The sequence below is a fragment of the Anoplopoma fimbria genome, chromosome 1, assembly GCF_027596085.1.
Source record: "Anoplopoma fimbria isolate UVic2021 breed Golden Eagle Sablefish chromosome 1, Afim_UVic_2022, whole genome shotgun sequence".
Lineage (NCBI taxonomy): Eukaryota > Metazoa > Chordata > Actinopteri > Perciformes > Anoplopomatidae > Anoplopoma > Anoplopoma fimbria.
Window position 1 is genome coordinate 5,895,316 of NC_072449.1, and position 12,155 is coordinate 5,907,470.

General features: G+C 40.0%; 1 protein-coding gene across 2 annotated transcripts in view; it reads right to left on the minus strand.

Annotated features, from left to right (window-relative positions):
* Window positions 1-12,155, minus strand: part of lsamp (limbic system associated membrane protein) — a 182,037-nt gene that overhangs the window by 168,741 nt on the left and 1,141 nt on the right. The gene's annotated exons all lie outside the window — the stretch shown is intronic.

The following is a 12,155-nucleotide window of genomic DNA, read 5'->3' on the forward strand; positions in this document are numbered from 1 at the left end:
TCTGCAGATTTTAGAAAATATCGTTATCATGTGTTATGTCGATAATGATTACGTCAAGCCGGAAAAATTTTAATGGAGCGGAATGGTCGCACTCTGTATCCTCAGTCTGTCGTGCTGTCAATGGGCGACTGCCAACCCTTTTTTGGTGTATTCTGCCATGGTTGATTGGATAACCATGGAGGTTTGCAATCCCTTTAACTCTGTTACTGCACACTTCTCACATGTGTTAGTGGGAAACACACACATAAACAAGAAAATAAACAAGAACAATGGATATGCATCTAAATGTACTGTATGTGTATATAGAAACCGCAAGGATACAATCAAATACAAGCCTAGACACGAAAACTCAACATTTACATTTTAGAACGTGTGACACATATCACATGACACACAACAGGTCACACGTTTTTGGTGTTTTGTTCATGATTTATTTTTGCCAGCCTCTGTTGCAGCGAAACAAAAACTGAATGAAAATGCCCTCAAGAAATAAAACAGACTTTGTTTTAGAGCAAAGACTCTGAACCAAGCAGCGGTTAAAAATGCTGAGCGGTTTCCTGCCTTTGTCTCCTTTCTGTTTGAAGACACAAAGAACGCTGTTACTGCCATCTCTCCAAGGGACTGTGTACTTGTACTTGGCCACCTGTTCCTCTTCTTTGGGTACAATGTTTACTTCAGGCACACCACATTGCATTACGTCCTCCGGCAGTGTGAGACAAAGCACTAAAATGCAAATTTCTGCAAACTCCTGCATTTTAGGGTCTATAGTAATTAAGCAAATTGAAAACTTGACGCAACTTTAATGAACTTTTCGGGCATATGGGTGCTTATTTGCCATAAAACAGACAACACAGGTCAAAACGTGTGTTTGAAAGCTTAAATGTCCTTTGGGCCAAGTAATATTGAGTCTCTAATGACACTCATAAACAACAAACAATAAAAAAATATGGATCATTTAAAGGATTGGAACACATATACTTTAACAATACGAAATTACTTTGAAAATGCATGGCAGCACCCACTTAGCAATGAATTTCAGTCATAAACAAGTTAACTGCACCTCCTGGAGAAAACTGGGGTTTCATCAGCATAACTGATATTATCCCGCCAACCCCCAAAATGTCACTTATGCCAGGGCCTTTAATATTTTAATATGCACAAAATGTCTGTAATGTCAGTTTATGGTAATATATGCATGCAATAATATCTTCATATATTAAATATCAAGTGGTTAAGATGAGTGGGGTGGTTTGGATTTAGTGTGAATTTATGAACAAGGGTGCAGATTTAATAGTTCAACCCTTCATACTGACTAAAGAGTAGGTCCAGAGCAAGCCACATATTTCCCTCTTACTGTCAGGGCATCCTAATATGGTGTCAAATGACCCAAGGACACTCTAGTGTGTTCTCACATTAACATAAGCTGACTAAAGTAAAAACTACTGAGTTGAAATAAAACGATTCCATATTAGCACACGCTTGCAAAAAGCATACTTCCCTCCATTTATTCTGCAAAAGGCATGGAAACACATACAGTATGCTCCCAACCACCACTTCATGCTGAAGGATTTATTCTACTCTTTCCCTGATGTGCTGCCAGACAGACGCTGGCAAATGCCATCCATTGTCCTCAGGTGATGAGACAGCCTTTATACACAAGCAGCCTTTTAAATGCGAGTGCACCACAGCGCTTTAGCTAATGTGGTCTAAGTGCTGAGCATCAGGTAATAATGAATTACTGTAGTCAATCCTGAGATGTACTCCTGAGTCAGACCGAGCTTTCTACAAGCTCAGAGGTGGCAGCTGACAAGGAGGCTTTGTTGAGGGTCAATGAAACGTAAAAAAAAAAGAAAAAAAGGTAGAGGGAGGTTTATGATTGGGGGACTGGCAGTAATCAATAGCTCAATTACTCACTGGGGGACCTGGTATAATTGGAGGTAATCGTACACCATGCAGAGAAGTGAGATTCCAGTAATTGAAAACAATGTTGTTCCATTGGTTAAAGGATTAAGTTGATTTGAATGGAAACAATTAAAGACAAATGAGACAAGCAATGCTGATTTATTCCTCTCTTGTCCTGCTTGTTAATGCTAATGCTGAAAAATTAGAACCTCATGATGCAATGCTGTCTAAATTAAAAAAGTATTTCTGTTCAACTTCTTTTTTTTTTTTTTTTTTTTTTACATCTGACACATTTACGCCATACAAATCAGAGGGGAACGCAGAGCAAGTAGGCCACGGAGTCATCCCCATTCCTCAAATGCCAAATGCTCAAGAGAGAAACTCTAATTAATCTCCTACACCTTTGCCACTTTGGCCTTTTCATATTCGTTTCTCATGAATTGGAAAGTCAAACTCAGTAGGATGATGCCGATCAAAACGTGTTGCCACTGAAGCCACTTTGGAACAAATTTAAAGCGTTTCCCCAGAGGTGCACTCAACATTTGACTGGTACGTGTACCAATGCAAAATATTAGTATGCAGCTCAAAACCCACTGAACTCAAAGGTGCTGGATGATAAATGCTTTTAAATTTAAATCCATCTCAGGATTATGATGTCCATGTTTAAATATAAAAACATGCTTTAGCTCCAAAGAGTGGTCTATCAACATAAGCAGTGGACTCAAACTGAGGACGCATCAAATGCACTTTTGAGAAACATATTTCCTGCATAAGATGCACGATGAAACGATGTAACAAACCACACATAAATAAGCAGTTTGTAACAACCGCAGACACTTGTTAAGCTGCCGCCAACCTCAGAGCCTGGCTGTTTTCCCTGGCTTGTTATTTGCCTCCAGCATAGTCTGCGCTGATGGGATAAATCTTAATGAGCCAAAGAACACCTTGTTTTATCTTCTAATATCAGAATGTTCCAGCTTTACTTCTAAAAACTTTTAAAAATATACTTTGAACTTAATCAAACTGTTTTTTTCATACTAAATGTGTAGTGAATTCAGTAGAGAAAGACCTTTCAGAAGTACATTTATAAAAAATATTCCGCAATTCACCTTGCAAATGCAGCCTTCACCACTCTATGGAACCATTACATTTAATTACAGCCCTCAGCTACTTTTTCTTAATTGTAATACTATGATCATCTGTATTATGACAAACCATTTGCTGGGGAAAACAAACACTTATTATCATATTATATTAGACAAACCTTGGTAATGAGTAGAAATGGGAGATTTTTAGACGCATATGTAAGATAGGATAATCCTTTATTAGTCCCGCAGCGGGGAAATTTGCATGTCTTCTATATACTACTACTACAACAACTAATAATAATCATTACTATTATTAGTATTATTATTATGATTATTGTTGTTGTTGTTGTTATTATTAGGACTATGATAATAATAAAGTATATTTGGCGTAAAAAATGTGACATTAAAGTGACATTAACAAAAACAGTTATAACGTTGAGCATTTCATTTTGACAAAAGCTATTCACATTGTTTATCACAGAGCTTTGCTTTATGGTAATACGACAAAAAACAAGGAAAACACACTCATTAATAACTAGTTGTAAAATATAAATACAAAATTAGTAAATTAGTAAAATATTGGCTCTTTATTATTCATCATAAAGCAACTATTAAAGGTTCTTGATACGGAATCAAAGCATTAATATAGCATCAAACAACTATTATCTATGTAAAGATATAGTGGGGTTATTTCTACCTTCACATAATGTAGTCATTCGCTCTCTGTGTGTGTAGTAGTCAGAGCTTCTCTGTGCTCTGTTGACATAGCCGGGCTGGCCATGTGTGCTTTTAAGTGCATGTGAGCGTGCCCCACTGGTCACCTCATAAGGCGGTTATGGCTGATACTGCGTCCCGACACCGTCGTCTAACTCTGTCAGGATCGTTGCCGTTGTTTGTACTGCTCTTGCAAATAAATAAATCTGTCAAAAATATGGTCCATGTGTTCCCCAATTCTAAAGTGAGGTCACCAGTGGTTTGACATGTATTAACCCGCACAGGTTTCCTATTCTAAAGTTGCGTCCTCTTTACTTTTGGGTATTCCATTATAGCACGCAACTAATGCAAGAGTTACACCTTGGAAAAAAAACGAGGTCTATTGAGGTGCACATTTTCTATTCCCTTGAAAAAAAAACACATTTTAATGGTTATTTTTGAATAAACGAGACATTTCTACTAACTTTTTTCTTCTACCACTGAATGGGTGTAGACCTCCATTACTTTTCAAGGATTGAAACTGTAAACTGCAGCGTATTTATGTGCCATGATGGATTTTACTAAACGTGGCCTGTGGGGGTTAATAAGTGTCAAAATACTAGTGAATTAGTTATGAGCAAGACCTCACTTTAAAATGGGGAGAAAATACTGAGTTAGAAAGACTCAAATTGAAGTTATTTGGACACTATGGATAACAATAGACAATATTTATTAAGTTTTATTCAGAGAAAATGATTATTCTAGTGGCACTGCCACCTTAGAGGGTTCATACTGAGCAAATCATATTACTACCAATAAGCAGTAATTAGGAGGTTACTCGGGGAAAACGCATAGGTAATGGCCTAAATGTTGTAGATTATAGTCATCAAGGGTAAGGTTTAATAAGTGATTCATAATGGCTAATGAAGAGCCAATATGCTACTAACATGCATGCCAATAAGCAAGTGAGCTCAGCTGTGGTGCTGCAGTTTGCCCAGGTACCAGAACTCTGCACATATAATGCTTGTATCATGACAGTGTTGTAGAAATCAACTACTTGAGTAGAACAAACGAGAATGACCAGCATCTGTATTTGAAAGCTGAAAATGCAGAGCAATAAATATATGAAGGTGATACGAATGCGTGGTTTCACAAAACTGTAGAACTGCAGCTTTGTTGTTTATTAGGTGTCTTGTTTTGCATATTGATGAAAATACATTTCACTATACATTTCTAACGTGTGCTAGTAAAGACGTGCATGGATTTTGTAATAATGTAAAACTGATACACTTAAAAAGATAAACTAATGAGTAACATAGGTCACCATCTACATTTTTACCTCAAAAAATACAAAATAATTATGAATTGAATTGACTCAAATATATATATGCCATACATGCACAAGTATCAATGGTTAGTGTGCCATGTCCTCTTTTGGCTTAAGAAGCAGAATTGTTTTCATTTTGAGAAGGTGAAAAAAAAGTAAAGGCTTAATTACTTTAGTAATTGTATTTTGTTAATTCTAACTATCAATCACGTTAAGAAAAGAACCATTATAATACGAGAATGAAAAATAAAAATACAGACGGCCTTGGCTGACGTGGCACTTAACGTAAGTAACTGCTTTGTAAGCAAAGCAGCCAAAAACTGCTGACCATCTTGTGTTCGATGTCTTCAGCTCTCAAGCGCAGTAATTGAGACGTGTAGACAAACAGTCACAATCCAGTGGTTACATCGTCTCTTCTCTGAAACCACACATCTATCATCCCAGTGTGACGCCATCTTGTGCCAGTGGGTCAGCGAGCAGATTTTTGCTGATCTTGGAAGAGATGGGAGGTAAACAATGAGTGTGCTCGTCCAGGGCTATACTTACTGCAGGCCTCTAATCTGCTTTAAAGCCGTGTGGATTTACAGCTGCATCATCCCAGCTGAAAACCCACATGTTTCAGCTTTAATTTGAATTCATCCTGACTGATTGAGTGACACAGTTATAGCTAAACTATAGGGGTCAATCGCTCTATTAATTTATTTCTGTGATGGCAAAGGTGTGTACATTTTTAAAATGATAATTAAAATTCCTGCTTTGTACTTCTTAGGTTCGAGATAACAGCTAAATTGCTGCAAACTGCTTGGTTAATGGAAGTCTAAGTGAGGTTGCTCTTGCTTTTTAAAGCAGCTGTACTCATTTTGCAATGAATCATGATGGCACACAAGTAATGACGCTAAAACTCTGAAAGATGGCAGCTCCATTATAATGATAAATTCATGGGTGAACACAAGATGTGATCATACAGTGCAGTGGGATGGATGTATACAAGGTGTTGCTTTATACCACCAAGCACAGTATGGTGTGGATATAAATGACTTGAAACATGCCCTTTGGAACTCTGCCATTTTTATATTACATCTACTGCCAACCCGGGCTGGCTCTCAATTCGTCAAATAACGACGGCTGGTCAGTGCCCCTCACTGTCTCATAACTAACTCCAATGCAAACCAACCTTTGTCACTATTAGACAGTCAGAGCAACTGACTTGTTATAAAGAGAGAAATAGCCATAAGAGCTGGTGGGAGTGGAGGTGGATGCGTTAAAGAAACACAGGACTTTTACCCAGGAGACCGCTGTTCGTGTCCTGTGCGAAACTAAAAGTAAACATTGACATTTTGTCACGTTAGTTAATTTGTCACACTAGTCGTTTGTCAGTCAAGTTAACGTCAACCAGGCTCTTTTCCTAAACCTAACTAATTGGTTTTGTTGCCTAAACCTAACTTCCTGTGAAGATTGAAGTATATTTTAAAAAAGACACTCTGCAAAAAACTGTATCGATGTCACGTCACATCCAAAACGAACGTAGAGTGCTACCTAGAGGGTCGTAGTGTGAAGTTCAAGGCCACTGACCAGGCTTTGATATTTTAAGAGTTGGTAGTGAGAATGCGTTGCTACTGCAGCTCTGTAACACTCTTGACATTTTGAGTTCTGAGAGCAATAAGAATACTCCACTTCTACTGCCATCGCCTATAGGTATGTGAGAAATTGCTGAGTAGTTTAAATATGCACTTAGGGACAGTCTGGCCCGCCGAACAAAAGCCTAGGTAAAGGATGAAATGGAGTGGAATTGCTTTTAGGGAGAAGCACTGCGTTGAATCGGAAAAAACATTTTAAGGTCCGGGCTCCTTGGTTCACAACGACACATTCAAAACACATAATGAAGTGCTGAGAGTGTCCAGCTATGTTTTTTGAGGACAAACCCGCAAACATCAAACTACGAGGCTGAAAAGCACATCTGGTGGTGGGAGCCTTTTGAAAGCTGCCCAGAAAGCCCACTGAACTGTACTGGACTGTGTGCTTCAGATGAAGAGCGTCAGAACTCTGTTCATCTGCCGTGTCAAAAGACTTCACACTGTCTCCACGGGGCCATTATTCAGATCCTACTGACCGAGATGAAAGCCTCTGGAACGCGTGATTACTCAGAGCCGTTTCAAAAGCCCCCGCAAAACTTTGCAGGATTGGCAAAATATCAACCAAAACTATGTCCCAGAAGCCCCCCCCCCCCTCACCTCTGCTCCGTCCCAAGCCAAAATGGGGACAAGATGATAATGACCCAACTGGCAGCCACTCAGCTCTCCCACTGTAGCATCATGAGTGAAAATGAAATTGATTTGAAAATCCTACGCCGGCCCCGGCTGGAACAGAAGGGATTATTGTGCTGATTGTACTAATACTGTGCTCCTGCCCTCCCTCCTCCCTCCCACTCTAATTCTACCCATCATACTCTTCTCTCTTCCCTCCATTTTCTCTCTCTCTCTCTCTCTCTCTCTCTCATGGTGAGGGCTCTTCAGCCATCATTCATCCCTTTTAAAAATGTTTCCCCTTTTATCATCCTCGTAAAGAAGCTCCTTTTCTTTTTTTTTCAACCCTTTTCCCCTCGTCTGACTTCATGTTCACTCTGTGACTCAGGTTAAGACAGCACAGCTGGACAATTCAATGCTGGCAGAGTGAAAAACCAGAAGGGAGAGAGCGATGGAGAGATAGACGGACTGAGAAATGCCTAGGGAGGCTCTAAACTGTAAAAAAAAAAAAAAAAAAAAAAAAAAAAAAAAAGGAAGCACTCTGGTGTGATGAGCTGTAGAGAGAAATATAGAGGCCCCCTGGGGTCTGGACATTCCAAATTATGTTCCACTCTTGCCCTCTGCCTGGAAATCCAGAAATTGATCTGTTTTTTCCTCCGTTTTCCTCCCTCCACTTGGAATACAGCCTGGACTGTACTGGCCACAGTATCACCTTACCGAATCTTTGTACTGTCTGTGAAAATGAATATGCACTGCGTCTCCATTATAAGTGAATGTGACAGCAAGAATTGTTGATTACAGGTCAGTTTTGTAGAATGGTGGTAACATTACACACACACGTACTGTATATGTGCATGTGTTCACACAGACTCAACGGTCTTATTTCCTATAACAGTGATATCTACTATACTTTATCAACACAGCACAGGTTAGCTCTCATTGAGCCTCACGCACAGAAAGGATCAGAAAAACAAATCAAAAGATATAAAAACTTTTCTTATACCTCTTTATCATTCCATCATACATCATAGCAAAACATACATTTGGGGTGTTTACATTTTACCAACAAGACATACCAGTTCTGTTGCCAGACAAACTATGGATGTAGGGTGTGTATGGTTTGGTAGGTCATTAAGTTATGGTTAACATATGGGAATTTTCATAGTTTCTTACTGTTTTCTGTGGTCATTTTACTAGTACAGAACAAAATGGCGATTGTTGACACACATCAGTTGGGGCATAAAGTTTGGTTGCAGGAAGTTTGGAACAGAGTAGAAGGATGGCTGCCTAGTTATCTAGGTAGCTTGTCCTCCTCGAGAGGTGGGGAGTAAGTAAATACAATAAAATGACATCACTCTAGAGTAATGTAGCCTTTAAAAACCAAAAGAGAACCCTTATTCCATTTAAGGATATCCAAAATTAAAGACGATATCTAGTGATATATATGATGGATTTAATATTGATACATGGCCAAGCCCTAACTCACCATGGAAAGGCTACTTCTAAGTAATCACAGGATAGACAATGCTTTCTTTTAAATAAAGCAAAGAGAGCAGGACATTTAGATAAGTGTCTTTTTAGAATTGTTTAGAAATTTGCTTTTTTCAATACATGTAATGTAAGATTGGTACCAGGTGTAATGGGTATATATGGTAACTGTCAGCTAATTTCCAGCATCCTGAAAGTCTTTGTTTCCATGTTGGGGAAGTCTTTGAGTGATGCACACTGCATCACTCAAAGACGCATTCCACCATCAGAGTTCAATAGTTGAGGTTTCAATAATGCAAATGAAATAACTGTATTCTCAGGCATTGTGGATCGTGTCGGAACTTGAATTAGACTTACATCATGTCTTATGTGGTGTCTGAGCCTCTAGCAGATTTCACACGCATAATATCTGGCTGACTCAAATTAAAGGCAGAGTTCTGTGGTACGTTTTGATGAAGATCCTCTGGGGCAACGCACAAGTGCAGAATCATCTTCCCTGAAAGTAACAAGCCAGGCAGAGTGTATTGTCAAAGTGCAGATAATTGACCCAGAGGAGAGCAATCACAGAGACTGTGTCATTAATGCTTTAATAAGCAACTGTCAATTATCAGGGCTTCGGCTGACATTGCAACCCGACCCCTTAAGGCAACCGCATAGTGAGGGACTCAAAAAAAAAAGAAAGCAATTAAAAAAAAAAAAGTAAACTGTTGTGATTCAGACATGGCTTGAAGAAACGTCTAGAGAAACTTTTCTTGTTCTCCTCCTCAGATATATATTGTGACTTGCTGAGGATGAGAAGAGTTTGATTTCACTTGTTGGCATCATCCTTGTTACAAAAAAAACCCCTCAGAATTGTGGGGTGTTTTTCAGTGACCTAAATCTTATTGGTCTGAAAAACGACTGCTGGGACGCGGGCCTAGATTTAATATGCTGGGTCTTATGTTCACGCTTTCCAGGGGCAAATGTTTCTTCAAGAAGATACAAATGTTCAAAAACAAAAAGCAGCTTGGGGGACTAAATATGAAAACCTGATAGTCTTTAATCTTTAAACTGAACACAGCCACCAGATCATTAAAATGGGAGAGAAGTTAGGATGCGTCAGGCTGGTGACTTCTGAGCTAAGCCTGTTACACAAGACTGACTGAAGATTCAAAGAAATCATATAACAAAACCTTACCAGTGATTTGGCTGTAGAGTTTAATCCCACAGCCTACCGTACGAGAGCTCTAAATCAGTCCTCGTCACAAGTGCTGGTGTGAAAATGTTAATCTAAACCCGGTCCAACATAGTCACTGTCAAAACAATAATCCCTTCCAGATTAACACACCGGTGATCGTCTCAGGCAAAGGAGTTTAAAGGTTAAGTGTAGCTAAATCTTTACATCTAACGCCGACATGAAGGAGAACATGCTACCACTGCGTTTCAGTCTCGTAAGACAGGAGGCAAGCTGGTGAAAATCAATTTAGTTTGAACGCTCTTCCCTGAAGGCACCGCCAGTTGCTGGAGATATCTGTCAATATTGAGTGTATGCATGTTCACATTGGAAGGATTCTGAAGGGTGGAAAGGAGATTCCATGAACAAAGCGTTGTGTCACAACATGCTGGGAAAAGGCGGCTATGGTTTGCGAAAACTGTCACAACAAATTATTGGCAGAAATGATGAAAAAAGTGTTGTTATTAATTCAGCCAGATGTATAGAGTATTTATACCATGACATGTAATGCATCAAGATAGAAGTAATACATTAAATAGTCATGAACATAAAAGCTTGAATATATTACTTTCACATAGACTTTCACAGTGAGCTACACTAGTGCTGCAGATCTGAAAGTGTTAAGCATGAAGAGAAAAGACTTGCTTATGTATTAAACAGTCCTAGACCCCCTGGTAAAAAAAAAAAAAAAAAACAACAACGAAATTTACTTTCTCATTTCACCAGCGGGGCCTGCTGCTGTGTGTTCCGTCACAGCGGTTGTTTGGCCACATGCTGTTTCTCTACTCATGCATCTCTCCCGTTGTGCCATGAATGTCAGGACTGCAGCCGCAGCCTCCACTAAAGGAGGACGGGCCTTATTAAGCCCCCAGGTCACCAATATCCCCTCAGCCTGCACAAAACTCAGCTTATGGGATCAGATACACTGCGTAGCTCGAAAATAAAAAAACGGCTAAAAAGACTCCCATCCACGCTCAAAGTTCTCGCATTTTAGCCCTCCTGTGTCAGGTGGAAGCTGGGTGTGGAAAAAAAAAATGCTTGTGTTTTTCAATGGAGCCACAGAGGTCTGAGTTGCAGTTCATCGTTGTTTGACTGACAATAAATAAGAGTGATCAATAATGCCAGCAGGATACATTACAGACATCTAATTAATCATGAGGCTCCCTGAGTGATAACCACAGATAATTGTTCAAGGATTGTTTCTCAGAGATAATGGTGAAATGGACGACTTAGGACTGCAAGTGTTTGTTCTCGTAAAGGGGGAAATCTAATTTGCCTCTGGCTGAGTGCAAAGCCTGCCACCACCTCTAAAGGAGACGGACTGACCGGTAGACAAAACGGCTGAATATAGCAAAGACTCACTCAATTGGATTTAGAAAAGTGAAACAAATAGCCGTGACCCCTCGCGAGTTCAACAGTAGCTGAGTCAATTGACTAATTTGATCAGGCTGTACCTGAATGGATGGCACCTGGTTGCAAGACGGAATCCATTAAAGGGATTTATGTGTGTGTGTGTGTGTGTGTGTGTGTGTGTGTGTGTGTGTGTGTGTGTGTGTGTGTGTGTGTGTGTGTGGTGCAGCTAAATAAGCAAGCTCAGGGCACGTGAGGAAACGTGCTTGTGTGCCGTTTGTGAGTCTGCCGGCTTTCCGGCAGTCCTTGTTAAAGGTCCATCCCATAATTGCATTCTAGATTCTCCCCCTCATTATGCAGGCCTGGATGGTATAGGCAACTGTAAATAAGGCATGGAAGTGTGGGGAGAGGACAGAGAAGGAGTGAGGGGAGGGGGGGGGGATCAATGTGATTGAGTGTTCTGTGTGCAGCCTGTTATACCACTGGACTTACCTACAGTGCATCCCATTGGGGACTGGAGGGGGAGATGGAGGAGGGAAGGGGGGGGAGGCATGGCGGGAGGCAAATCGCCTTGTTTACGAAAAAAACCCAACCAAATCTAAATCCCCCCCCCCCCCTTCGCATTCATACAGCCTGCCACAAACACATGGTTGGGATCACGTGGGGGCTGACATCTGCCCAGCAGCATCACAATGCCAGAGAGTTGACAGCTTGCATTGTCTAGGAGGTGATTAAGTGGGATGCGAGGCTATTATGAGCACACACACACGCAGGAAAAAATAATAAACTGAATCCATTTAACTGGATTTGGAGAGTGGAGCTTTATAGTCACGGGGCTGAATATATATATA